The sequence below is a fragment of the Mustela nivalis genome, assembly GCF_964662115.1.
Source record: "Mustela nivalis genome assembly, chromosome: 15".
Taxonomy (NCBI): Eukaryota; Metazoa; Chordata; class Mammalia; order Carnivora; family Mustelidae; genus Mustela; species Mustela nivalis.
In genome coordinates, this window is record NC_139034.1 from 15,855,472 (window position 1) to 15,881,404 (window position 25,933).

Consider the following 25,933-nt stretch of genomic DNA (forward strand, 5'->3'; position numbering starts at 1 on the left):
ATGTGTGTTGAGCCATTTCCCATGTTGGGGATAGATTCATGGTGGTCCGACCATGGTCACAGATGGTGTGCCTTGGCACTGAGTACAATTTAGAAGATAGCTGGGTATGATCAAGAGTCCAGGACACATGACAGGAAGAAGCCAGCTCCTACAAAGGGAGTCAGTTCATAAGGACTTAGCTTTCAGTTGAGGTGAGCAGTAATAATAGAGGAGTCCTCTTGACCGCCCCCCTCCCCCAAGGCTCAGGATGCTCATAATCTTAGGAAGAAGGAGGCAAATCCAGAGCCAAACCTCCCCAGCTCCCTCTAAGTTGCCTGCTTGGGGAGTGGAGTGAATGGAGACATGGAACCTGTCCCGTGGGATGTCTAGACCAATGTGATTCATGTGTGATGCTCAGGGCAGGCAGATTGCTCAGTTCTAGGCAAAACCCCACATGTGAACATGGTTTCCCAGTCCTATCTGGTGTCCAGACTAAAGTCCCATCTGGGCTTTTATGGCCAAACCCCACCCAGCAAAAACTTCTTAGTGCCAGTTGTTTCCTAAGAGTTGCTTCTGCCCTTAGCTCTCTATAGATAGCAGATTCAGATGACATGATAGGCATTGGAAAGAAAAGATCATAGCAAAGAGCAGTGTGGAAGTGGCCCCAAGGCCTACCTCAACCTGGCTGGTTTTGGAGGGGAGCTAGGTAGGGTGGTCATCCTAGTTTGCCTGGGGCTGAGGGATTTCCTGGGAGGAGGGGCTCCCAGTTTTAAAACTGGGACAGTCCTGGTCAAACCAAGATGAACTGGTTGTCCAAAGGGGAAGCTGGGCCAGAATATGCTCAGGGGAGCCTGGGGACACCCTAGCTCCCAGAGGCCACCCTGTCCAAACAGACTGGGTGATGTCCAGAGTGCAAAGATGGCCCATCAGAGGCTCTGCTGACTCTGGCCCAGGGGGAGCGGGCGTGATAGAGGGCACGGAGGCATTGACAGGCTGGTAGAGCAGGCTTCATTCTTATAAAGAAGAGAGTCTCAGGTGCAGAACTCCGGCTCGAGGGGTTCTTCTTCTGGTTGGAGACGGCACTGCCTAGTGATCAAACACTCTGTCTTCAGAGTTCTAGGGCTGGGCTCAGTCCCTCCCCCGTCACCATTCTGTGACTGCTTCCTAAGCCTCAAGTTTTGTATTTAGTAAGTTGGGATAATAATAGCGCCAAATTAATGGGGTTTTTATAAAGAATAGTGAGATAAAGCAATTGAAATTGTTTAGTATGTAATAAATGTTGAATATTATTATCTCATATTGCTATATTTATTATATTTATTGTCATTACCTTTTTGGGTTAATTTTCTATTGCTGTGTAAGAAATTCCCACAAACTTAGTGGCTTCAAACCCCATATGCTTGCCCCTGCACAGGTTCGTTGGGTCAGAGGTCCTCATGCTTGAGCTGGGTCCTCTGCTCAGGGTCTCAGCAGACCATAACTAACATGCCGGCCTCTATGCAATCTCAGCTGAGGCTCAGGGGTCTTTTCGAGGCTCACTGGTTGTTCGCAGAACTCCTCTGCAGTTCTAGGACAAAGGGCCTCAGCTCCTGGAAGCCCCTTCCTGACACATGGGTTTCTCCACAACATGGCAGTTTACCTCTTTAAGGTCACCAGCAGAGCAACACTGGTGACTTTTTCATCTCTGACCTCTAGACCCACTTTCATGGGGTTCTTCTGATTAGGTCTGCCCACCCAGGTCAGGCTCCCCTTTGATTAACTTAGAGTCAACGGATTTGAGGCCATTAGCGACATTGCAAAATCCCTTCACGTTTACCTTATAATGTAATTTAGTGAAATTACAATCCAGGCCCTGCTCACACTCAAAGGGAAGGATTATATAGAGATGTAGGTGTTTTAGGATGCTGACTCCTCAGCTTGTCTTCCAGTCTCAGAAGATCCAAAGGGGGCTGGACGGATAATGAGATTGTGGGTCTTCTGGGCAGAAGCAGGGTGGAGTGCGTGCGTGTGTGTGTGTGTGTGTGTGTGTGTGTGTGTGAATACTTGGGTGAGAATTCTGTGAGGAAGGAGGCTGCGGTCTCCTCCAACATCTTGGAAGCAGGGAAGCTTCCTAACCTTTTGTATCCCCTGTGGGACACAGGACAGTGAAAGGGCAGATGAACTTCCCCCTCCTTTCCCGTTTTGACCAAAATAGGCTCTTTTCATGAAGAGACTCTCCCAGATCGGAAAGAGATAATCTGCAAGTAGTTTGTTTTATTCGCCCTCCACCCATGCTTATCGCTGTCAGTAAATGTCCCACCCATCACTCAGTGGCTCGGGCCCCAAAAGAACATGCTGTCCCTTCAGTCCTCCCTGTCTTCCTCCCCACGGCTGATCCATTACCAAATACCGCCAGCTCTACTCAACTCACAGCCCCATCGCTGTCCGTGTCTGAGCTGACAGGACTCTCCTGGACAGTTTCCACAGCCACCTCCATCGGGGATTATGTCACAGGCCCTTGCCTGAAACCCACCAGGGCATTTTCATTGCTCTAAGGATAAACCCCAAATGCCTTGATGTGGCTTTCCAGGGCCCATGCAGCTGGTGGCTGTGTTCCTCTTGGCGCTCTCCCCCTCGGCTCACTCAGCTCCAACCCTGCTGGCCTTCCAGCTGCTGGCTCTAATGCAGGGCTCTTGCCCCACGGGCTCTGGGACTCCCTCTTTCCTCGCATTCCAGAGTCTACCAGTGGTCACCTCCTCACAGAGCCCTCCAAGACCAGTACACTGCTTCTACCTAGAAATGCAATCCTTCCTCTGACCCACCCACTGTCTCCTAGCCTTGCTTTACTTTGTCTTCTCCATGACCTGAAATTAGACCTCTTATTTAGCCCTCTACTTGCTTACTGTCTGTCTTCTGCATTAGGGCTAGAAGCTTCCAAAGGGCAGGGATTTGGTCTGCGTTTCTCATCATTCTAGCCCTATGGCATAGAACAGCACTAGGCAGATAGTAAGTGTTCCACACACACCCCGAATGAATCAATGGAAGACTAGAATGAGTTGTGTGCGCTTCTGTCTACTGTGTGGGGGGAGGTCGTGGTGGTGTTGGCTCAGGGCCTATGAGCAAATTTGGGACAGGGAGCCTCAGGGATGATCTTAAATTTGATTAAGCAAAACTCCAGCTCTGGAACCCATTAATGCCACCCCCAGAGACCTGATATGGTAGGTTAGGGATGGGGCCTAGAAATTCACATTCTGGTGAAGATTCTCTGGATTTTCCTGATGCAGAAGGTTGAAAACCACTCCTTTAGTAGCCTTTTTATAGCCGCATTACCCAATATGGTGGCTCCCAGACCTTGAAAGGTGGCTACTCTAAATTGAGATGTGCCATAAATGTACAATGCACACCACATTCTGAAGACTGAATACAAAAATCATTAAGTGTCTCATTCATAACATTTTCATCTTGATTACATATTGAAATGATACTGTCATGGATATAGGCATTAAATAAGATCTATTATAGGAATTAATTTCACCTTATTCTTTGTACTTTTCTGGATCTACTAGAAATTTTAGTGACATATATGGCTCACATTATACTTCTATTGATCTAGAAGTTCTGTGGGAGCCAGCAAGCCCTCGCAGACGAAATAAATTATGGACCTCACCCTGAGCACTTATCTTTAGGTATGATTTCTTGCAGACAACCTTGGAAAAAAATGTGCCAATGAAAGTTACCGTAAAAAGCCTAACTGGTCCTGTCTAAATCTGGAAAGAATTCTTTGACGCTTGTTACCATAGGATCACAAGAGTGTTTCATTAAGTATTTCTGATCACAGATGTGGCACATTATTAAAATATCATTTTTACGGTCACCCTAGAGGCGAGGGTTATCTGAATATGGAGAGAGAAACAGCTTGTGGAGCTGTTGTATAAATGAAATTACTAGAAAGCAGTGCACTCGACTGCATATTGGCCTGGGGGCTTATTCTTATTAAAATGTTTAGATAGCAGTTTCTGTTCATTTTCTGCAGAATTGCTCTCCAAATTAAAAATTTGGCTTGGCACACCAATAGACCAGAGTCCCAGGAGAAGTTTAGCCTCCGTTCTTCTTGTTATCCTCTCCTAAGCACTCAGATGTCATGCTGATAGGTAAAGCAGAACGTCTGTATGGAGAATATGCATTAGAATTTCCCGCTGCCCTGCAAACGGGCACATTCCTACTTGCCTAAAAGAAGTCATCACAGGCTTCAAGAATATTAGAAGGTCTATCTATAGGAAAGCAACCCCTCTGTCTCTCTCATAATTTTTAGAAACAATTTTTTAACAGAAACTAGCCTTAACAGTTGAAGACTGTTGCAAAAACGGACTTGCTATTAATAGACTGGAAGCCACTACGTAAACATACTGAAATATAAGCCTTCTCAGAATTCAAACTACTATATAACTGTTCAGCCAGTAAACAAGATGGCGAAAGGCTGAACAAGTGGTGCAGGATGACTTCCTTCCCACGTACAGGTTTGCGTCCTTGCCGTCAGTACTGTGGCAACCAGAAGGAGGTCACAGCGACTATCTGGAAATGTTTGTTCTCATCGGGAGCCCAAAAGCCATGCCCACTGGGGCGCACAGCTTCCCCAGCTCCCCCAATCATATTTAAACTCATCAGCGCATCAGCTGGAATGGAAAGAGTGCTGCTTGATGCGCCTGACACCATGGAGCTGGATAGTGCCTGTAACTTCCCTCAACAAAATGCCTGATGGAGGAGGCGGTTGCTGGGGAAAGTCCGTACACATGCACCTGTGTGTGTCGTTCGTGCCTATTGAGAAGACAAAACCCACAATAACATTTTGTGTTTCAGCTGACAAATCCTTTCTCTCTCTCTTCCAATCACCTGGGTTGATGAGGACCACGGTAAACGTAGCTAATGCCTGAACCTCATCAAATTGTAACCCATTGTTTCAAAGCCTTTCCTCTCTTGAGTTCCTTGTCTTCACTCTTCCCCTGTGGTGAGACAGTTATTGAGGAATTAAATGGGAGAGGCCAGACAGGGAAAGGAAGTGGGTCTCCAGAAAGTCAAGAATTGCCTGGGTACTCTTCTGGAAAGTTCCACATTGCTTTCAGTGAGGGATTCTCAAGTAGCATGTTACCAGGAAACAAGTTAAATAAATTTCTGGCCTTGATAAGATGCTAAAAATTAAATTAAAATGTAACCATTACTTACTACTTTTATTACTTTTTTATTTTGTTGGAAGCATTTTATTTTTTATTGTATTTTATTATTATTTATTTATTTGACAAGCAGAGGGAACAGTCGAAGGAGAGGGAGAAGAAGTTTCCCTGACAAGCAAGGAGCCTGATGCTGGACTCCATCCCGGGACCCTGGGATCATGCCCTGAGCAGAAGGCAGACGCTTAACCATCTGAGCCACCCAGGCACTCCTGTAGGAAGCATTTTAGAGCATAGCACCAGAAGAATCTTCTACCACTAAGAGATATATGCAAAATTCATATGCAAAATTAATATGGCTATAAATATAAAACACAAGACTTGAAAGTAATCTCTCCCACTATGTACTTGTGTCAACCTACTCTGTAATTTAGGGAGACTGGTGAGAAGATTTAAGAAGTGTTGGACTACGAACATAGAGATCAATAGGAGATAATGAGCAGACCATTTTGAATGGAGTGAAAGATTGCCCAAAAGAAAGGGCCATGGGGTTAGATCATGGACACTTTAGTTGCCAGCCAGCCTACGGGATTTGGATAGTTTCAGTAGAGAGTTGTTGAAAGTGTTTGTTTTTGTTTTTGAGAGAATGATAACTTGTGTGAAGCAAGATTTTAATAGAATAATCTGGCAGCTTTGTTCAAGATAGTTGAAGAAAGGAAATAGCTAGATGGGGGAGGAGGAACCAACTGGAGATAATTGGTAGGTGAAAATTTCAACGGTTTAAATGCAAGATGGAGCCCAGACTAAGATGGCGGAGGAACAGATGGAGAAGAGAGTGGAAGATATAACATCATGAATAAACAACAAAGAGGGAGCATGAGAGGTTGCATGGGAGCAGGGAAAAGGCAAGAAGAATAAAAGAGAACTGGTTTGGAGCCTGGGTGAAAAGAGAGAATCACTGTGTAATTAAATTCCTGGAGTGTCCCATACCATATCCCAGGTCTCGGGCTAGGTTCTGGGCATAGATCGTGACAAAGAGAGAAAAGATTGCTCTTGAGGAACATTTATTCTAATGAGGCAGTAAGCAGTCAGAGGGGTAGAGGAATCACCAGAGCAACATAGATTACAAGAGCGTAAGAGTGGACAGTTTTGACTTATAATTCCGTCTAAATCACCGAGGAAAATGAAAATCAAGGGACATTGAAAAGCCACTTATAATTAGGAGAAATGAGAATCTCTAAACACTTAATAATAACCATGACCATGCTTTTATTACTCTTCCACTGTGCTTTGTAGGGCTTATCTTATTTAATCCTCTAATAACCCCCTGGTGAGGACATTTGCCCAAGGTCAAAGAGCTAGGAAGGAGCACATTCTGGATCCAAACTTAAGTCTATCTTATTTTAAAGTCATTGTGAGCTGACTTTATCCAAAAGGTCCAACCACAACTCATGGGTAATTTGGGGCATGTGATGGGACTGGGACATTTAAGGTGGGTAAGAATTAGCTATGTCCTCGACCTCATTATCTCGTTATTAAGAAAGTGATTCTCAGACCAAATTTGGTCACAGATACAGATTTTTTTTTTTTTTAGATACAGATTTTTTATTAAACAAACATTCCTTTAGGAACCAGGCCCAGGACAGTTCATACAACTGTGAACTTGAGGATTCCCCCTCTTGTCTAAAAGCTTCCCTGGAGTCAGAAGCAACAACATTCAATGCCATCCCTATGGACATGGCCTCAGGCCTCGCTGGATCCCTACAGCCTGTTCCATTCACACATGGGCTGGGGAGCACCATCCCAACAATTACCCAGTCCTCAAAACTTTCATTTTAACATTGAGAGCCTATTTTGGATATTCTCCACGTACACTGGCAAGCCTTAAGCCTCTCACTTCACCAACAGAAACTCACTTCTGATACTCACTATCCTAATTTTCAAAGCCTCAGGTGGCCACTGAGATCGGCAGAGCTGATGTCTTTCTGACGTAATCCCATCTGACCACCCTTGGAGGCTGAATTTCTCTACTGCCCTTGAATTTCTAAGGGCAACTAAAATGCCGCTAGTGTTGAGGCTCCCACTAATACAAACTCATGCTCTCACGCTCAATGTCAAACTATTTTAAAGTAGATAATGAACATTGTAAAGTAAACCCAGCCTTTTAGCAGTTATTGCATAAAACCTGTAATTTGAATTTTTTTGGAAAAATGGTATTGATAAAGTATCAAGTACCTATATTATTCTTTTTTTAAATTTTTTTTAATCTATTTATTTAACAGAGAGATACACAGAGAGAGAAGGAGCACACAAGCAGGGGGAGCGGGAGAGGGAGAAGCAGGCTTCCCGCCGAGCAGGGAGCCCGATGCGGGGCTGGATCCCAGGATCTGGGACCTGAACTGAAGGCAGACGTTTAATGACTGAGCCACCCAGGTGCCCTATAATATTCTTTTTAACCAGAGAATCTTAACCACATGGCCCAAGCATGAAAATGACAGCTAACAATAGCCAGCTGTCATGATGGGAAAGGCACTATGCCAAGGGGTCCAAAATATCTTCCCATTTAACCTTCAGAACAAACCGATGAAGTAGATGTCATTATTACACATCCTTTTTACAAAGGGGGAAAGTGAAACTAAAAGAGAGCAAGTCATTCGACCCAGATCAAACAGCCTGAAGCTAATGGATGTGGCATACAGGTCTGCTCCTTGCCGGCGAGGCTCGAAAACCCTGAAATTATCCTCAGGACTTTGCATGTGGGCATCCTTATCATTCATGTTGTTCCTGGGGCTGGAGGGTGGGGAAGGCCTTGGTAAGATTCCAAGGCTCTTACTGGATTCCCGAAGACTTTCAGCACCATGATCTAAACCAGCACCATCAGAATCCAGACGCCTTGCTTGACTGTTGCCTATCATAAGTCATCTACCTAATGGAAGCTCGAAGCAGATGTTTCATTTCCTCTTCTGCGGACAGACATATTGAACTGGGTCTTTTAATCTAAAAACACAGCAACATTATCCTAATTTATGGAAAACATGTCAGGTAAGAAAAATCGCGTTCATAAGAAATCAATTGATCTTATGTATTTATAATTTATTTTTCTGAATTTTCCAATTTAGAACTGGGCTCAAAGAGAACAGGATGGCTCAACTGTGAAAAATAAAAAATATGTTTTTAAAAAAAATTGTTTCTTTGTTAAATAAAAGAAGGAGAGAGACTTTAAAGAATTTTCCAGATAACGGCTGTATAAGCCTTCCAGACGTTATAGGTAATTTCTAACTCTCTGGTCCTTTGCTACCTGAAAAAAATAATCTACTCCCATATTTATTTGGACCAGAGTAAAATGATCATGTTTCCTTTGGCTTTGGTGGGGTGTTGACAGAACAGATAACTGAAATATCTTACTGCTGCGAAAGCAAACTGACTCAAGAAAGAAGAGGAGAGGAGAGAGAGGAAGTAGGTATTTTCTTGAAATAATTTTCCTTCCATCTTCCTTCTGAGCTATCTTGAATTGTAATGAAATAGTATTACAGGAATTAGCACAAAAGAGAATATGTGGTTTCTCTGATCCCTTCTCTACTTAACTCATACACATTTATCTTAAAATTATTTGAAATTTGTACAGAAAATAGGCATATGAATTTTACAGTAACTCGCACTATATTCTACTTACACATGCCCAACAGGCCACTACTTTGCCCAGACCCCACTCCAGCAATTAGACTAAAACAGGGAAATACCCGATTGTCCTTTGAGGCTCATTTGCCCCTTACACAAAGAGTTCCTCTGAGCACTGAAGCTTGGCACAGGATAATATGAGGATTTGGTTATAGAAATACATGAACTTCCCACTGTCGTGTTTAGGTATGCAAAATTGAGAAGTATTTTGGGTTACCATATCAGACTGAGGGAGAAAATGGTGTGGAAATTGATTTTTCCAAAGCCTCAACATTTCAAATGCAAAAACTCTTTTATCTGGTTACTTCTGGGGAAGTAACAGCTGGAGGCTCATGAAAGGGAAGACACCAAGTTATCTCAGCTCCACGTTGGTCCGAATTTCACTTCCACTACCCGTCCTAGGAGATGCTTAAACCTGAGGCTGAGCATCTAGAAGCCTCCTCCGACTGGCGGCGGGTGGCCTGCGTGCTTTGGGGCCATTTTCTCAGAGATTGTCATGGTCGGATGCTGATTTATTCGTATCTTCTTGCCTGATTCCCAATTTCCATGGGACCCCATCCCCCACACATGTGAACTATGGCAAAAGGGAAGCATTTCAGGTTGGAGTTCAGGAAGAGAGCCTTTGAGTATGAATGGCTTCCTCCTTCAAACACCTAGGGCATTCCCACTTCACAATGTAGTGGTACCTTTATTTCTTCTCTAAAAATTTCATTGTGTTTCCCCCAGTCTCTTGACTACTTTGTAAATTCCATGAGACAAAAGCTTTTGTCTTACATTTCTCTTGTATGTGTGTGTATATATATATGTATGGATATATACACACACACATATTTAATATTTATATTAATATAATTAATATTATACTATTATATATAATTATATACTATTATATATAATTAATATAAATAATATAATATAATTATATTAGTTATATATTTATATTACTATAATATAATTATATAACTAATATATAATTTACATATTTATATTACTATAATATAATTATTATATATATAGTTAAAGATTTTATTTATTTGTTTGACAGAGAGAGCGCAAGCAGGGGAGCCCGGGGGGCCAGGGAGCTCTATCCTAGAACCCTGGAATCATGACCCGAGCCGAAGACAGACACTTAACAGAGTGAGCCACCCAGGCGCCCAGACATTAAGGTTCAAAGCCAACGGCCAAGAAAGAATTCTTGAGACATCTTTGGTGCAAGCAGGTGGTTTTATTAAAGCAGGGGGACAGGACTTGTGGGCAGAAAGAGCTGCCTCTCCTCTATATTTTTAACCACAAGAATGCTATGAGTTTAGTAGATACCCAGAGTACCAATGGATTAATTCCTTCTTTGGATGTGACAGGAGCTTTTGTGGATGTTGTGTTTTCTCTAGTAGATAGAAACCTTCATAAGGACAGAAACTATGTATTAGTCATTTTTGCATCTTATGCAATGTCCAGTTTAAATTATTGATCAGGATACAGGCTCAGTAATTACCCTGGGGTGACTGAACAGATAAGGCAGTGACAGACCAAGTTTTCTGATGGTCTCACCAGAACAATTTATAGTGTTAGAAATGGGGACGGGTGGTATTCGGATTTTCTTCCTTGCATGAGAGCACCTACCTAGCATGGTTTCACCACTCTCTTCTCTTGGAACATTTTCTTCATTTGACTTCCAACAAGACTCCGCCCACCGGCTGTGTTCCCAGCTCACCCTCTGTTGCCAGCGCCTCCCCAGCCTCCTCATGGGAGAGAGCTTGAGTTTGGTGTGAGGATCTCTTGGGTGTGTTCTTACATTGAAACCGAATCTCTGTGTATTCTTCTTTACATTTGCCAATTTCTAAAATTTTGTCTCTGAATTTTTTTTTAGCCTCCAGGCTTTTTAAAAAAATAAAATAAAATAAATCTCCAGACTAAAATATCCAGTTTCCCCCATATCTACTTAATATATGCAAACACAACCCCCGATTGCTCCAAACCCCAGATTTTAGTCCCCTCCAGGGGTCTGCAGCTCAGCACTAATTGCTTAGGACAAAGCATTGGGGTCAACTCTGACTCTTCTTTCTGCATATCCAGTTCTGAGCAAACTGTCAGTTATGCCTTCATGAGACATTTTAAAAATCCAGCCCCCCTCACCCTGCCATCTCTCTCCACCCTCTTCTGAACGCCCACCATCATCACAGCATGAGCTCTATGAGGGCACAGACCTTGTCTTTTTTTTTGTCGTGGTGGTATCTTCAGGTCCCCGTGCATTGTCTGGCTCATCGTAGGAGCTTAGTCTGCATTTGATGAGTAAATCTCTTGCCTAGGTTATTGGAGTAATGTCTGAACTCGGGATTTCTCAGCCACAGCGCCAGTGACATTCTGTGCTGAGTAATTCTCTGGTGGCGGCTTTGTGTGCCCTGTAGGAGGGTCAGCAGCTTCACTGGTTTCTGTCCACTGGATGCCTCTTGCATCCTCTCCTTCCATCTCAAGTTGTGACCACCCAAAGTGTCTCCAGACATTTTCAGATGTCCAGTAGGGGGCAGAACCCCCACCCCAGTTGGTGTTTTGCTTTCTGCTGGTGCCCACGTGGTCTTTGAACAGCCATGGACTTCCTAAATTTGTTAAGCCAAATCATTGCTTTCATCGACTCAGAGTAAAATCCAAAGGCCTTACAACACCTATAAGGCCTCTCTCCTCCTCTGACCTTGTCCCTCCCCACTGCTCGCTCTGTCTCAGACCCATGTCTTGCTTATCTTCCGGATGCACTAGGCCTTATGGCCTTATGGCCTCTACGCTTGCTGTCCCCATACCTGGAGTTCTCTGCTTCCTGACCCCTTCGGGAAGCCTATAAAGCAGCATTCTGGCTTTGGTGTTCCATATTCCTTCACCCTGCTTCTGTGCCACTATTATTCCTAACTGCCTTTTGAAGGACGAATGTGTCTAGAAGAGTTCCAGGCAGTGAGGTGTTCAAAACAAGTGCATTGAGTGAATGACAAATGGAGAGGTGGGTGGACACAGAAGAGAGTGGCTTACTGAGGTCTGCACTGGCCTCCTTCCTCTTCTGTTTTTGGCTTTCTCATAATTCTTGCTGAATCATGGTTAAAGTTCTCTTTCCTCCTCACATCTGACCAGAACTCTACAAATGGTATGAAACCAACCTCCATAGATGACAGAAAGCCTCACAGGGACTATCTTCCAGAAACTAGCTTGGACTCAGTCCCATTTATGTCCCAGGATTTGGGGGTCCCAGCTTTCTTTGGGGTTCTCTAGGCAACTCCTTAGTCTTAGTGTGGTCATGGGCAAATCACTTTTCCCACCTGTGCTCCAGGCCTTTGTCTGTTAAATGGGATAATGTATAATAGAATTTCTAGAGCTATCCTGCGGATTAGGAGAATCAATTACACGGGTGAACTGCTTAGGCATGTGACAAGCCCTGGATAAATATTTGCTAGTACTATTAGTCTCTGTATAGTCTGTCTTCATGAGGATTTCTTCATGATGCTGTCTTGTAAGGATTTGGTGCCTGGTGATGTGACAAAGCTTTGAAAGTTCCTGCAAGACAGATGTATTGATAGCTTACTGTATCCTACATGCTGTGCTGGGTACGGGGGATATGGGTCAAATAGGAAAAATCGGTCTCTGTCTTCTTGGAATTTACATTTTATTTTGAGGATCCAGAGACAATAAGCAGATATATGAAAAGTTATGAGCTAGTGGTAAGTGTGATGATAAAAATAAAATAGGGTGAGGGACTTGCTATAGGTCTCCTGATCTAGAAAAGCTGCTTTCCAAGGTAATTGTAAGCTGTTCCCTGGATGACAAAAAGCAGCAGCCAGCCAAACACCCAGGGAAAGAGTTTTTCAAGCATAGTAACCAGTTCCTGTGGAGCCCTAAGCAGGGCTCAGGGTTGGTGTGTTTGAGGAGCAAAAGGTAGGCCAGTGTTGGTAGAGTGGAGTGAAAGCCATCAGGGAGAGTAGAAGAAAGTGAGGTCACAGGGGTCGAGTCATGTGCATTGTAGATCATATGAAGGGGTTTCGATATACTTTAAAAGGCTGAGAAATCATTGGAAGGTTTAAAATGGGACAATGACATTTTCCAAAGATCCCTCTGACTGCTGCTTGCTTGAGAATGGCTTGCGGAGAGGCAAGCCTTAAAAATAGGGACACCAGGGGAGACAGTGACAAGTAAAACACTTGGCCTATGGGGGTGATGGTGATGGGTGGATTCTGTCACAGTGTGATGCTTCAACACAGCTCTGAATCTCGTTCTAACACGAGGCATCATCACACCAGCCAGGAGTGGGGACCAGATGTCTGACCAGTCCTCCTGACCCAGGATGGTGATTGGTTCACCCTTTCAGCCCTCTTACCTTTTTTCTCTCCCAGGAGGTTTTACTAGTAGACTTGTAATGTGATCAGTGTGTCGGGGGTGGGGAGTGAGGCTAGGTTCCTTAACTTCCAGAACTTTCTTCCATGGCTCCCAGGAATATTAAGATAAGCTAAAATTGTGTGGAATCGAAGAGTGTCTAAATAAAGACTGAGAATTCTGGGCTGACAATGGACTATTTATTAAATATCAGCTTTTTGACAGCGATAGTAATTACACGCGAATGATGTTTAAGAATCTTGTAAAAAAAACACCAAGACTTCTTCTAAAGGTTAAAAACAGAAAGGCCCCTTGTACTCCTATTCCATAATTCTGTTATGAATGAGGCTGTGTGTTCCACATTTAATAAACAGTCAATGTCTTGGAAGGATTTCTTTTCTGGATCTAGTGGATGGAAGGCCAGAGTTATTGTTGATGTTGTTGTTTCTTGCCTGTTCTGATTCACACCTACCATTTTCCATACTTTCTAGAATGCCAGAGAGAGGCCAAATGAAGATGCTCCAGGTCTTTACCTCCTGGTTATTCGAAAGAGGCAAACCACTCTGACAGGAAGGCTAAGTCCCTGAAGCAAAGGTCTTTGACCCCGGGCTTCGTCAGCTGTCTCCTCCATTTGTCCCTTCAAGATCCCTTCTCAGGTTGCCTGCTTTAGGGTTGCCAGATCAAATTACAGGACAGCTAGTTAAATTTGAATTTAAGATTTTAGAAAAATGAGTCATTTTTTAGGATCAGCATATCCCAAGCGTTATATGGACAGGTACTCGTTGTTTATTTGAAATTCAGATTGAATGGGGCATCCTGTGTTTTTTATTTGCTAAGATGGCAACGCCAGTCCTGATCGGGGATGGGTGTGAAGCCTTCCCCCATGGTAGGGGCCACTAACACCACACATCAGCTGCCCCCCTGGGCCTGTCCCTCTCCGGTCACCTGCTTCCCTCAACCCAGCTGGACTGCAAGTAGGTATTGTCGCTGGAGTGAACAGCTCTGTCACTTCACCTACCTTCCTGTGTCTCAGTTAGACTCCATGGCTATATTTAGAACATTCACTCCTTCCCCTATAGTAAGAGCTCCATAGTAGAAGCTATTTTCCTTCCGTCCATCCATCCATCTATCCATCCATCCATCCATCCAATACGTATTTATAGAACACCTTTTAAGGACTAGACACCAAGCAGGAAATCCATAATCTCCCTGGGCACATGTCACGTGGACGACTCATGTTCTGTCTTGGAGCCAGCTTCTTGAAAGACCTCCAGAGCATAGGAAGCAGCTGTTACAATGAACAAAACAGCTCTGAGCCCAAGATCTCTGGATTTGTCCAGCTAAGCCTGTGTATCTCGGATGCCACTGGTCACCCTGAAATTAGTCCTGACCTGTGGTATGTGGTACAGGGAAGTTGAAAACCAGATAGGATGGTCTTGTGGTATCCGTTAGGGAAGGCTACTTGTAACAAACAGACCTCCACTTACATAATCACACTAGAAGTCTGGTACTTCTGAGTAGGTGTGAAGACTTGGGGGGGCAACCCACTCACTATATTTATTTGAGGACTAGGACCAACAGAGGCTCTGCCATCTTCACCAGGTCACTAGTCACTTCCGAGTTTGCCCGGGGGTCATCAGCGGTTTAGCCAGCCATGAGAGGACCAGAGCCTGGAGACGTGTATGGGAGATTGCCTAGAAGTGGCCCACATCATTTCCTCTCAGATCCCTTGGATAGCCACGTGGTCATTCCTAGTTGCAAGGGAGGCCAGGTAGCGTGTGCCCGGAAAGAAGAAATGAACATGGATTCAGTTAACTTTCTGAGCCTCAGTTCCCTCTTCTGTGAAATATTCCACTGATTGCCTTCTAAGACCAAGTGGTAAAATCACTGCTGGGACCCACCACTGGCAGGTGGCAACAGTTCTTAGCTCCCCTTTCCCAGACTTCTCACCCCCACCATGGGGAGAAAGGAGACCTGATCCCTTTTCCATTTTCCCCATCTGCCTGCTTCTTGGTTCTTGCCCACTTCACACCAGCTTCCTAGAGCAAAGCCACTTTATCTCACAGGTTGTATTCCAAGAGTTCACTTACTGCTGGTCGCTTTGCAATTTTGAGTGCATTTCTCCAAAAATGCAGCTGTACGTGGATCACCGCTGAAACCTGGCCTCCATCTTCTGGCTCAAGGCCACCCTAAGGGGGAGGGGCTGCTGAAGGGAGGCTGTGGCACCTGGACAGCATCTGAGAAGGCTCAGCAGCAGGGAGTGCGGGTGGAGTTCCATGGCCCCAGAGGCTTTGTGAGTGGCTGGTTCCCATGGCAACCAAGGGGCAGCCTCAAAGGCTGCGGGGACTGATGGTTAGAGGCTCACGGTAAGCTTAACGTTTATAAATCTGGACTTGCCTGTGGCTGCAACCTGGAGCAGAATACCTTTCAAGTTGAGAGACTTCATTACCAGCATGCCCTACGCTGTCCATTTCATTGAAACTAACACTTACTGCTCATCTGCTTGCCAAACCCTGGGGTGGATACTGGAAACCCCGGGAATAAGACACAGTCACTGGCCCTCCTTGCATGCCCGCCTAGAGGGTGAGATGAACACAGATGAACAACAGAAACGGACAGTGACCCAGGAAGGGTGGAGGTAGTCGGGAAGGCTCTGGAAGGAGAGACTTGATCTGAGCCATGGCCACCGCATGTGCAGGGACGTAGAGTGAAACTAAAATACTTCGACGAGGTCATGTGCAGAGTGAGTGTGTGGATGTGTGGGGGAGGGATGCTATGGCATGGGAGTTGTTGGCAGGAACAAGATCGGGGACACCCAAAGGACCCCGGGTCATGACCTGGAGGCATGTGGACTTGGAAGCCTTCTCAGAGATGAGCATTTGAGGTGGGTGGGTCCACTGGATCCATGACTATTTTCCAAAAAATTTTAGCTAGTTCTAGCTTCCTAGAATTCTTATACACAGAAGAAAAACTTGGGGATGTTTCTCCAGTGTTTGGTGTCTCTAACCTACTGACAAGTCCCTCCTCTCCCTCCAGATGATTTTGATTGTGTTCTGGTCTGGAAACTAAAGCTGCAGCCCTCTGAAACGTTGGACACATCACAGTGTCTGCCCTTCAGGGGGCGTCTTTGCATACAGGTAGCGTTCTTTCCCTTGGCTCGGCTCTCCCCAGCATCTACCTGGGGCCCACCACAAGGTCCAGGTGTCCACAGTCCCTGGATGGCCAGCTGTCCCGGTTTTAGCCCTAAAAAGCCCATGTCCCATGAAACTTCTCAGTCCCAGTGTTAGTTTCCAGGACAGAGAGGAAAGTCTGAACCCAGACCTCGGGTTTACAGGGTATTGACTTGGTAGGGAAGCCACCGAAAGAAGGTTCACTTTGGGGCCAGGCCTGCCCAACTGAAATGAAGCTTGTTTGCAACTGTTCCATAGTTCTCTGTGTGATCTTGGAGAAGTTCCTTTATCTTTTGGAACACTAGTTTTCTCATTTGTTAACAGTATAAAGAATTCTTAAGGGAATGGAAATATTGTATGTTAAACATGGTCAGGTAGGAAGTGCTCGAGAAATGGTATTTTCTAGAGTGAAGGCATATCAAAGAGTCTCCACAGAACTGAAAAGGTGTAGTGAGCTTTTATTTTGAGGTTGAGGACACAAAGGAAGAGCATGTAACTGCCTCTGGGGGTCAGGGAGGTCCTACAATTACTACAAATTGTTGACAAGACTGGGGATGAGGGCTCTCCTGCCTCTCACACGTCCATGGTGGACTATGATTAAAAATTAGAGAAAATGGAAATGTACTTTAGTGAGAAAACACTGAGTAGCAAAAAAAAATTTGAGTGGTGAGGTAACAGACATGAAGTATAAGCCATCTCTGAGCTCCAGTTCAGTTCATGGTGGAGGAAGGATCTATAGGTGGGAGATTCTAAAGTCTGCAAGGGCTCTGGAGGAGAAAGCTGGGTAGGCTTGGTCAGAGAGTACAGGCATTCCAGAATTCTCAGGAAGTTCTAGAATATTCTAGTATATTCTGGAATGCACTTCCTGTGGGTGAAGCTGGAAAGCAGGGAGAAGTTCACACGGTCTGTTTGTAAGAGATTGGGTTTGTTGACTTGTCTGCTTGTGGGGTGCCCCAGAGAGGACCACAGCAGCCTTGTAGTCATATCTGGAGAGTTCTGCCCCTTTAAAGAGGCCAGGACTCCAGTTAATGAAGCAAACTTCCTCCAAGAGTATAGTCAGGTCTATATGGTACTGTGGTTTCTTTTCCAGAAAGCCTGAACAATATTAACTGTGGAAAATCGGTACCTTCCTCCACCCTTGGATGGCTCCTCTTCAAGGTCGTCTTTTGTGCTGAAGCTGTGGAGAAGGCACTTTTCTATCTCGCTCAGAAATCGCAGCTCCTTGGCACTCAAGAATGTCATCGACAATGACATGAAACAAGGTAAGTGATGTGCAGGTCTCCAGTCTCTCAGGAATGCTCCACCTCTCAGGACCCATGGCTCCAATAATGGTGTTGGGGAAAGAACAGCTGGATCTGGTGCATTGCCTCTTATTCCATCCAAAATGGTGGAGAATTAATTACCAGCCTTATTCTGTCCCCAGAGCTGTGAAGAGGCAGCTTATTATAAGGGCAAGTCTGGATCTGCTGTCCTGTGGGGACCAGAACAAATGTTCTGCCCTGACGTCTCTGTTAAGCCATCTTTCTTTCTTTCTTTTTTTTTTTTTTTTCCCTCCAAGTTCATGTCTGACAGGTAATGTGCTGAGGTTATAATGAGGTTGGAGGGAGGCACGTGGCACACCATGGCGTGAACACCCAATAATCACCCTTACGAACTATAAAAGGATCCGTTAAGCCATCTTTCTCCCTTCACTCTGCCCAGGACTAAACATTACCAGGACCATGTGCACTCCGTTAACTGTTGAGCCTCTACCTGGGGGACCACTAAGAGGTGACAGTGACCCATGGGCATTTAAAGTGTGAGGTCCTGGGGCATCTGGGTTGCTCAGTCGATTAAGGGTCTGCCTTCAGCTCTGGTCAGGATCCCCAGGGTCTTGAGATCCAGCCCATCAGACTCTGCTCAGCGGAGAGCCTGCTTCTCCCTTTCCCTTTTCCTACTACTCCTGCTTGTGTTCTCTCTGTCAAATAGATAAAATCTTAATAAGATAAAATAAAATAAAATAAGATAAAGTAAAATGTAAGCTCCTTTAAGTAGACATGTACTTGACAGTGGCATCTCCCCAGGGCTGTTTCTCACCAAAGTGGCTGTGGCCGCAGGTGGAGAGACCTTCTGCATGTTCGGCGTTTCTCTAGCATGATTTGGGTTACTAAAAAAATACGGTAAATTCCTAAGCAGGGCCCCCAGAATTCAGTTCCATAACATGTGGGCTTGTGTTATAATGAGGGAGGTGGAATGACTGGGGGGCAGGGAGCGATCACTCCCTGGATATCCATCCGATCTTATGTTACGGTGAGTGCATCATCATGGGGCTACATTGTGGATCAAATAGAAACATCATTTCCACCAAGTGCAAAGGGAGCAAACTTGACCTGCATTTCCAGATGTAGCTGAGAGATTTGCAGGCAGAGAAGTCATGGTTTGAGCAGGCGAGGAGGTCTGGGAATAACTCAGTCCAGAGGCTCTGACCCCAGTACCACAGTCCCTCCCTGTCACTCCAGTAGGGAGTTCAGGGGTGTGATGGGGTTGACTCTGGTGCATACCTGCTGAGCCTCCTGATCTGGGCAGGGAGCCCTTTAGAACAGTGCCTAGGTGCCCCCTCCCCTGAGGACTGGCCAGTGAGCTCAGTAGGTCTTCTGGATCTCATTAGGGCTGCAGCTGTCCCAGCCTGGACACCGTGAGCAGAGCAAAGGCCTGGTTTCCATCACTGGAGTGTTGATTTGGCCTGTAATCATCATCAGAGGACACATTCCAGGCTCGTGGTTTAAGAAAACGGACTTTTGTCTGCCGTCGAGGAGCCATTTAGCCCTGAGCCTTTAATGCCCCTCCTGGCTCCGCACCTCTCTCTCTCCTCTCCAATCTGCCCGTATAGCTTTGATTTCAGAAGCAGCCCAGCACGTTGCTCGGAAAGGCACCCAGGCCCCTTTTCTGGATATTCCTAAGCACTTAAAAGTGCCAGTGTGGCCAGATAAATGTGTGCTGTGTTCCCATGCTGGGGATTCCTCAGGGAGGTGCTGGGCTCTGCATCTTTATTGGAAACACCCCATAAACTGCAGGCCTCAAGCCTCCATTGTTTTCATGCCGGGATCACATGCTGTCCCCTCCGGGCTGCCAAGATACCTCTGACCAAATTGTTGCTTAAAGTCCCATACCATACGTGGCTCCCTGAAGCCCCAGCCTGCTCCCCGACAGCCAGCTGGTTGGCTCTCACACACAGGCATGAATTTTCAATGCATTAACTGTGACATCTGGGGCCACTATCATCAGGCACGGGGGATGATGAGTGAGCTCTGCTCAGCCAGGCACCCATTCACCCATGGGAGACTTTCAAGGCAACTGGCTAAAGCTCCGGCTGTATCTTGAGGGCAAAGGGACAGAGTCTGTCTCTGAGGGCAATAAAACTACCTTCAACCCTTCAACATATCTTTTCTTTCTTTTTTCAGGCCCCAGTGTGGGGCCTGATCCCATGACCCCAAGATCAAGAATCAGATGCTCTCCATTGCTTTAAGTCATGACTAGCCCAGGCATAACAGCCAGCAATCTGATTATCAAGGACTGATGGGATTTCTATTGGCCAGATAAGCAGAAAAAGTAAGGCTTCTCTTTTAAATAGCTTCATCGAAGAAAAAAAAATACATATTCTAGCCACAGGCAGGTCCTGTTGTTGCAGAGCCCCCAAGGACGTTGGCCTGCTGGCTGTGGGCTTGGACGACTCATGGTGAGAGGGTGGCCTTCAAGGCTGAGCTCAGGGCACACAGCAGATGACACGTGCACAGAAAGCTGGAACTGGCTTAGGGGGCCAAGGACACACAAGTCAGGGCTAGTTCCTGATGCTCAGGCATCTGGGGTCAATCAGGGATCCATGGTGCCAGAGGATTTAAAACAATTGCCACCAGCAGGGCAGGCTCGGGTAGGATCAACAGTGGATGGCAGGAGTTCCAGATACAGTTGTACCATCCCTAAATCAAGTTGACCTCTTCCCATGGCAAGGTCTTTCTCTCTAAAAGTGGGATCGTCCACAGCTAAATGACCGATGACTTGATGGGTCACCTAGCCTTTGCCGTGAACATCCAATGCACAATCATTGGGGGAGGCATCTGCCAACTTCCGAGGAACAATCGAGGCCAACCTAATCTGATTTCACCCCCACCTTACATTTTTAAGCTGTAGGTTCTCGTGAGTCTTTGACGAGAATGTTAGGTCTTTATATATAGTGTCTTTCATTGTTGTGCCTGCCCGACCCAAGGTTAAGTTCATGGCAAAGTTGGATTTTTAACTACAGGCATCGTGGACTTCAGAAAACCAAGCGCAGAGGGGAAGTGGGGGGAGAGCCGAGGCTGACTCCAGGAGGCAGAGAGGTAAGTGAGGTCTCTTGCCTGGCAGGAATCAAGGGCACATAATCAGAGGCCAGGCGGGAAGACCTGGGAAGATAACAGAACCTTCCCAGGCCTAGCTTCCAAGCTGCTGTGCCTGGAGTTTGTTCCTGGCTCAGGATGGTTCCTTAGCATTCTTGCAGCCCAAGCCCTTCCTTGATTCCAGCCACATGGATCAAAGGTGGGGTTGTCATCCTTTTCCGTGTCTCTACCTCCCGGGTCTCAGTCCCCTTGAGGAGATGACATTGGAGACAGTCCCTCTCTGAAGTTTATTGGAGCTGCAGCTGGTCAGGGAGAGGTGTTCCTTCCTGGGACAAGAGCCTGGAAGCTGCTGGTGGTCACGCCCCCCACCTCCACTACCTTTTGATGAGAATGAAGCTAACATGCCAAGAGAGGCATGTGGCAAACGTGGCTGGAAGGTTCTGTCGGAGCTTGAGTCCCTGCTCCAGTAGGTCCTGAGGCTAGGAGGCCGCTGCCGTCATCTGGTGAGATGAATCATTGTGCTCCTCATCTCGCCCAAGTTCACGTTGCGTTCCTTGCTGTGCTACGTGCTAACGGTTTCTTAGTGTTCTGCATGTCATGTCGTTACTATTATCTCTGATGCACCATTTCTGGCACGTTTTGGCAGCCAAGCTCCCGCTCCGTTCCACAACGCCCAACATGCGGGGTTGGCGTGGGCAGCATGAGCACACTGTGCTGAAGCTGAGAAGCCGGAAAAGGCTTTGCTTCTTCCCATCGGATTTTGGCACTGAAATCACACTTTCAGCTTCTGTTTTATAACTGAGTCGATACTCAGTTACACTCAGTTATAAATAGTCGATACTCAGGATATAAAATAGGAGCTAAAGAGTGTCCTTTCAATCTGTACTTGGCGAGACATTTAGTATACACCAGGCAAGGTCAAAGGCAATGAGGAGAGTTCCATCTGGGATGACTTAGGACCTTGTGCGGGTATGAGGGTGTGTGGTCTTTGTGGAGGTTGGCAACATTAGCTTCTGCCTCCAATGAGGCGTGAGCAAGGAGGATTTAGAGCAGAAGCTAGAATTTGCCATTCTTTCCAATCCATCCTGCAAACGTCAATTCAGTTCAACAAAGAACAACAGAACACGCAGCACGTGGGAGTCATAAAGTTAAGTTCCGGTCTCCGAGACGGACCGAGAGTAGTTCTAAGACACTGAATTCATCCCATGACTCAGAGACCCTTCAGCAGACTCCCCCAGGGGGTGCCTGGTGGCTCAGTGGGTTAAGCCTCTGCCTTAGGCTCAGGTCATGATCTCAGGGTCCTGGAATCGAGCCCCGCATCGTGATTTCTGCTCAGCAGGGAGCCTGATTCCCCCCCACCCCCTCTGCCCTCCTCTCTGCCTACGTGTGATCTCTCACATAAATAAAATCTTAAAAAAAAAAATAAAGTGTTGGCTGGAACTAGCTCTCAGGCGACTCGCCTGTCATCCTTACCTTCTGGGTTTCTGAGGCTGCTCCCCACTCTCCCAGCGGCCTGCCTCCCCTGCCTCCGCAAGGCCCAGCCTCCACGCTGAGAAGGTTCGTCTTTCTTCACGCCTGTACCAGACTGTCCATATCCTACCCACCCGAAGGGTCCAACTCATGTTTTTCCCCTTTTTAAATCTTCCCAAGTCCAGTTCTTTTAAAGAAAGAACTGGTGGAATTTCCCCACCATTTATTTTTGAATTCTCTCAAATAGGGACTTCTATGTTGGTTTGAAATCAAGTCCTTCTCCTGTATCCAGTTGTCCATATCCTCCTGGAGGCCCGCCGGCAGCTAGGTCACGTGCGTGCAGGGTATGCCCAGAGCGGCAGACTGGGCGAGGGCCGACGGTCCAGGTTTGAGTCTCGGTTGTGGGATGTTGGGCCGCTGCTCCCTCTGCCTGCACTACACCTCCCCATGTTGGCCTGGTGGTCTCTGCAGCCTGCAGTTCTTAGCTCAAGGCTTCCCTCCTTAGAGAGACCCTCTCCTGCCTAGTTTCCCCTGCTTCCCACCCGAGATCCTTCCACTGGACTCCCAATCCAGGGCAGACCCCCTCACTGAGTCTCGTCACCCCGAGCTGGCCTTCCTTGTTGAGACATCTGTCTCCCCGACCCGCCAGGACCCCTGGGCTCATAAAGGCCATTCGATTTGTCACAAGTTCCCAGAGTTGCCGAGGACCTGGTGTCTAACAAGGACTTAACCCAGGCTCATTCAGTGAAGAGGAAGGGGGCCTGCCTACTCCACAGGGTAGGGTCTCCCAAATAAATTACAATAAAATAATTCTGTGATCATGACGACTATCCAAACATTCATGTGCCTGGCTCTGTTCTGGACTTGTCACCTGTCACCTAGCAGCACAGCCCATGAGGTAAGGACTATCACCATCTCCACTGAAAGGATGCGTGTATTCGTTTCCTTATGTGGTGATAATAAATGACCACAAACCTACAGATCCCTTGTCAACCTGGTGCAGTTAGAATGGTTTCCTGGGCTCATTTCTCTGAGTGGCCAGGTCTACGGCTAAGTTCCCGGTGTGGACGCACAGTAAGAATGCTAGAGGTGAAATTGGAAGGGGAGGTGAACCATGAGAGACTATGGACTCTGAAAAGCAATCTGAGGGTTTTGAAGGGGCAGGGGGTGGGAGTGGTGCAAAAACAATGAATACTGTTACGCTGAAAAAAATAAATAAATAAATAAAATTTAAAAAAAAAAAAGAATGCTAGAGGTGGGCGGGGGAGGAGAAGGTCTGGTTAAGCACCGGCTGGGTGCCTGGGGTGAGCGTTCATCTCACTGATGCTGCAGAAACGTTAGGACTATCATTTTCTCTATTTTACAGATGAGATCGCCTGTGGCTGAGAGACAGACGGACAGGAATGTGCCCAAGGACACACAGCTATGAAAGGCGCGGCCAGGGTCTGGCTCCTGGCCCCTTGCCTCTAAAGGCATGCCACGGAGGCAAGACTAGCTTAGGGATATGTTTCCCAGCATCTCTGAAAGGCTCCCTGAGGAGGCAGGTCCCAGTGGGAGCCACAGTGACCAGCTTGTCCCAGCTTCATTTGATCATCGGAGGTTGCGAATTCCTTTTGCCAAAGGCAGCCGTGATCCCTGTGCCTGTCTGTAAATTTCTTCCATCGAATATGGCTCAGGCAGTGTCTCTCTAGGAATGTGAATAGGATAGGGCCAGACCCACATGCCAAACAGGCAGCCAGGGGGACGAAGGCCATCTCCAGGGTAACTGAAATCCATGCTCTCAAGCGAGAGACTCTAATGCCCTCTTGGATTCTGCCCAGGAACACTGAGGTGAAAACACCGACGCACACAAGAGGGTTTCCGAGTCTGGAAGGTGGGCGGGCCCAGTCTGCTGATGGCTCCATGGGGGACAGCACGCCTTCGGGGTCCCCTGGAGCCTCCGGGCAGTGTCCCCTCCCACTGGAGCTCAGCATTTCCACCCCTGGAGGGAAAGTCTTCTGGGGCCATCATGGGAGACCAGGAAGGCTGTGCGGTTCAGGGACTGAGAGGCAGGTGCGGGAGGCCTTGTCTTCCCTCCATTTCCTGCCCTGCTGGAGACATTCTGAGTGTGTGGGGAGCAATGCTGGTGGCGGGTGGAGGGGAGCATCTGCATTTTTAACAAGTCTTTGCTGGTGATTTTGATGTGGGATATCTGTGGGCCATATTTTGAAAACTGCTGCTTTCCCTGCCAACACAGTTTTCATTGGATTCTCCTCTGGCCAGAGGGACAATTCTTGGAGCCACTGAGGTCTCTAGAAAACAAATCTGTGCTGAAGTCAGTAGGAGTCTTGGGACACCTGGGTGGCTCAGTCAGTTGGGCATCTGCCTTCGGCTCGGTCATGATCTCAGGGTCCTGGGATCGAGCCCCACATTGGGCTCCCTGCTCAGCAGGGAGACCGCTTCTCCCTCTCCCCATGTGCTTGTGCTCTCTCTCTTAAATAAATACAATCTTAAAAAAAAAAAAAAGGCATCTTTACAGGACTCATCATGGAGTTGTGGAGGTTCCCATTAAGGCCTCGGGGACAGGGCTGGGCAGGGAGCAGTAGCCTGGGCAGGAAGAGTGTCCCCTCTTGTTCCCCCAGAGTCCAGAGTGAGTGGCCTGGGCTTGCCCAGAGGTGGACAAGCTAGGGCTCAAAACAGCAGGGGGTACCTGCAGGGTTAAGACCCTGAAAGGGTTAATACTCTCCCAGAAGCCTGGATTTCAAGGGGTAATTTGAGCCCTGAGCCTTTCAGCCTGGACCTCTGGGCGTGTACCAGCCAGCACCTCAGTCCTGGTGCCTACCCCTGGGGCTCGAGATCCTGGGCCTCCCCCTCCCCCCCCCCCACACCCTGGGTGCTCAGTTACCCCAACCCCTCAGGACAAAGAAGCTTTCCTTATAGAAACACAGGCATGGAGGAAGAATGGGTCTGTGTCTACACACTTCCCAGTGTTCTGAAAAGGAGAACAAAATAAACACATGTGTGAGGTAGCGATGAAGACATTCAAAATATTTTCCTTTACTGCTGAAGAAATCTGATGGCAGAAAAAAAAGACCCGATTTTGTTGTTTCCCCTCACCCCACACCCCCTTCAATTTTGGCTCCTCTTGCTTTCTGGATCTTTCAGGGTTATAACCGCTATCTCAATGACTAATAGAAAACTCCATTAGGCCCCTTCTTTATGAAGGGAATTAATGACTTCGAAAATTTAGTGCTTTGTAAACATAGAAGGGGAAGCATTTCCCCAGGCTCGTCGATTCCTTGGCAGGGAGGGAAGCTGGTTAGGAAAGTAAATGTTTCCAGCTCGCCGAGGCCCCCTCCCCAAGAACTGTCTGCTGCTTGTAAAGCCTGGCCCCACAACACGGGGGTGTTTCAAAGTCCTAAAGAAGGAGTCAAAGTCAAAGTAAAAGAAATAGGAGCCAGAGAGAATGAGATACATCTGTGGAGCTGAAAAAAATACCAGTTGGTGAAATTGTCTAATACAAATGCATTTTTTTTTTTTCATAAAAATGTGTGAACTCAGTAAGCCCAGCTTTTGACCTGAATTAGAGAAATCAGTTGTTTACACAGCCCAAACCCAAAGACTAATTACCCTCTTTGTTCTTTTAAACTTTCAGGCCTGGCTAAAGACCCCAAATCCTCAGAAATGAAAATCCTTTTAGAAAAAAAATAAATAAAAATTTAAAAAAATTTTAAAAACCTCTCAGGACAAACATTCAGAAGTAAGCTCAGAAAAGAAGGGGCTGTGGGATTAGGGGGCTGGGGTTTCATTGCTG

General features: G+C 46.6%; 1 long non-coding RNA gene across 1 annotated transcript; it reads left to right on the plus strand.

Annotated features, from left to right (window-relative positions):
- The first annotated feature begins 7,747 nt into the window (after positions 1 to 7,747).
- Positions 7,748 to 24,645, plus strand: LOC309848708. The gene is made up of 3 exons (XR_014303228.1): positions 7,748 to 8,165; positions 17,409 to 17,580; positions 23,507 to 24,645. It is a non-coding gene; the product is annotated as an uncharacterized lncRNA (long non-coding RNA).
- The last annotated feature ends 1,288 nt before the right edge of the window (positions 24,646 to 25,933 follow it).